Raw genomic sequence first — 3,598 nt, 5'->3', positions numbered from 1 at the left:
CAATTCTCACTTTTTTCCCCCGCAATTCTTAGAATTTTCTCAGAATTGTGAGATATAAACTTGCAAATTTTCCTTTTTTTTTTTCTCAAAAATGTCAGAATTCTAACTTTTTTTGGAATTCTGAGTTTATGTCTTGCAATTCTGCCTTTTCTTCTCACAAATGTGAGTTTGTACCTCACAATTCTGACTTTTTTTTTATAATTACCAGTTTATATCTTGCAATTCTCACTTTTTTCCCCCGCAATTCTTAGAATTTTCTCAGAATTGTGAGATATAAACTTGCAAATTTTCCTTTTTTTTTTCTCAAAAATGTCAGAATTCTAACTTTTTTTGGAATTCTGAGTTTATGTCTTGCAATTCTGCCTTTTCTTCTCACAAATGTGAGTTTGTACCTCACAATTCTGACTTTTTTTTTATAATTACCAGTTTATATCTTGCAATTCTCACTTTTTTCCCCCGCAATTCTTAGAATTTTCTCAGAATTGTGAGATATAAACTTGCAAATTTTCCTTTTTTTTTTCTCAAAAATGTCAGAATTCTAACTTTTTTTGGAATTCTGAGTTTATGTCTTGCAATTCTGCCTTTTCTTCTCACAAATGTGAGTTTGTACCTCACAATTCTGACTTTTTTTTTATAATTACCAGTTTATATCTTGCAATTCTCACTTTTTTCCCCCGCAATTCTTAGAATTTTCTCAGAATTGTGAGATATAAACTTGCAAATTTTCCTTTTTTTTTTCTCAAAAATGTCAGAATTCTAACTTTTTTTGGAATTCTGAGTTTATGTCTTGCAATTCTGCCTTTTCTTCTCACAAATGTGAGTTTGTACCTCACAATTCTGACTTTTTTTTTATAATTACCAGTTTATATCTTGCAATTCTCACTTTTTTTTCTCACTTTTTTCCCCCGCAATTCTTAGAATTTTCTCAGAATTGTGAGATATAAACTTGCAAATTTTCCTTTTTTTTTTCTCAAAAATGTCAGAATTCTAACTTTTTTTGGAATTCTGAGTTTATGTCTTGCAATTCTGCCTTTTCTTCTCACAAATGTGAGTTTGTACCTCACAATTCTGACTTTTTTTTTATAATTACCAGTTTATATCTTGCAATTCTCACTTTTTTTTCTCACTTTTTTCCCCCGCAATTCTTAGAATTTTCTCAGAATTGTGAGATATAAACTTGCAAATTTTCCTTTTTTTTTTCTCAAAAATGTCAGAATTCTAACTTTTTTTGGAATTCTGAGTTTATGTCTTGCAATTCTCACTTTTTTCCCCCGCAATTCTTAGAATTTTCTCAGAATTGTGAGATATAAACTTGCAAATTTTCCTTTTTTTTTTTCTCAAAAATGTCAGAATTCTAACTTTTTTTGGAATTCTGAGTTTATGTCTTGCAATTCTGCCTTTTCTTCTCACAAATGTGAGTTTGTACCTCACAATTCTGACTTTTTTTTTATAATTACCAGTTTATATCTTGCAATTCTCACTTTTTTCCCCCGCAATTCTTAGAATTTTCTCAGAATTGTGAGATATAAACTTGCAAATTTTCCTTTTTTTTTTTCTCAAAAATGTCAGAATTCTAACTTTTTTTGGAATTCTGAGTTTATGTCTTGCAATTCTGCCTTTTCTTCTCACAAATGTGAGTTTGTACCTCACAATTCTGACTTTTTTTTTATAATTACCAGTTTATATCTTGCAATTCTCACTTTTTTCCCCCGCAATTCTTAGAATTTTCTCAGAATTGTGAGATATAAACTTGCAAATTTTCCTTTTTTTTTTTCTCAAAAATGTCAGAATTCTAACTTTTTTTGGAATTCTGAGTTTATGTCTTGCAATTCTGCCTTTTCTTCTCACAAATGTGAGTTTGTACCTCACAATTCTGACTTTTTTTTTATAATTACCAGTTTATATCTTGCAATTCTCACTTTTTTCCCCCGCAATTCTTAGAATTTTCTCAGAATTGTGAGATATAAACTTGCAAATTTTCCTTTTTTTTTTCTCAAAAATGTCAGAATTCTAACTTTTTTTGGAATTCTGAGTTTATGTCTTGCAATTCTGCCTTTTCTTCTCACAAATGTGAGTTTGTACCTCACAATTCTGACTTTTTTTTTATAATTACCAGTTTATATCTTGCAATTCTCACTTTTTTCCCCCGCAATTCTTAGAATTTTCTCAGAATTGTGAGATATAAACTTGCAAATTTTCCTTTTTTTTTTTCTCAAAAATGTCAGAATTCTAACTTTTTTTGGAATTCTGAGTTTATGTCTTGCAATTCTGCCTTTTCTTCTCACAAATGTGAGTTTGTACCTCACAATTCTGACTTTTTTTTTATAATTACCAGTTTATATCTTGCAATTCTCACTTTTTTCCCCCGCAATTCTTAGAATTTTCTCAGAATTGTGAGATATAAACTTGCAAATTTTCCTTTTTTTTTTCTCAAAAATGTCAGAATTCTAACTTTTTTTGGAATTCTGAGTTTATGTCTTGCAATTCTGCCTTTTCTTCTCACAAATGTGAGTTTGTACCTCACAATTCTGACTTTTTTTTTATAATTACCAGTTTATATCTTGCAATTCTCACTTTTTTCCCCCGCAATTCTTAGAATTTTCTCAGAATTGTGAGATATAAACTTGCAAATTTTCCTTTTTTTTTTTCTCAAAAATGTCAGAATTCTAACTTTTTTTGGAATTCTGAGTTTATGTCTTGCAATTCTGCCTTTTCTTCTCACAAATGTGAGTTTGTACCTCACAATTCTGACTTTTTTTTTATAATTACCAGTTTATATCTTGCAATTCTCACTTTTTTCCCCCGCAATTCTTAGAATTTTCTCAGAATTGTGAGATATAAACTTGCAAATTTTCCTTTTTTTTTTCTCAAAAATGTCAGAATTCTAACTTTTTTTGGAATTCTGAGTTTATGTCTTGCAATTCTGCCTTTTCTTCTCACAAATGTGAGTTTGTACCTCACAATTCTGACTTTTTTTTTATAATTACCAGTTTATATCTTGCAATTCTCACTTTTTTCCCCCGCAATTCTTAGAATTTTCTCAGAATTGTGAGATATAAACTTGCAAATTTTCCTTTTTTTTTTCTCAAAAATGTCAGAATTCTAACTTTTTTTGGAATTCTGAGTTTATGTCTTGCAATTCTGCCTTTTCTTCTCACAAATGTGAGTTTGTACCTCACAATTCTGACTTTTTTTTTATAATTACCAGTTTATATCTTGCAATTCTCACTTTTTTCCCCCGCAATTCTTAGAATTTTCTCAGAATTGTGAGATATAAACTTGCAAATTTTCCTTTTTTTTTTCTCAAAAATGTCAGAATTCTAACTTTTTTTGGAATTCTGAGTTTATGTCTTGCAATTCTGCCTTTTCTTCTCACAAATGTGAGTTTGTACCTCACAATTCTGACTTTTTTTTTATAATTACCAGTTTATATCTTGCAATTCTCACTTTTTTCCCCCGCAATTCTTAGAATTTTCTCAGAATTGTGAGATATAAACTTGCAAATTTTCCTTTTTTTTTTCTCAAAAATGTCAGAATTCTAACTTTTTTTGGAATTCTGAGTTTATGTCTTGCAATTCTGCCTTTTCTTCTCACAAAT

The sequence above is a fragment of the Garra rufa genome, chromosome 12 (assembly GCF_049309525.1).
Source record: "Garra rufa chromosome 12, GarRuf1.0, whole genome shotgun sequence".
Classification (NCBI taxonomy): Eukaryota; Metazoa; Chordata; class Actinopteri; order Cypriniformes; family Cyprinidae; genus Garra; species Garra rufa.
This window is presented reverse-complemented; position numbering follows the sequence as displayed.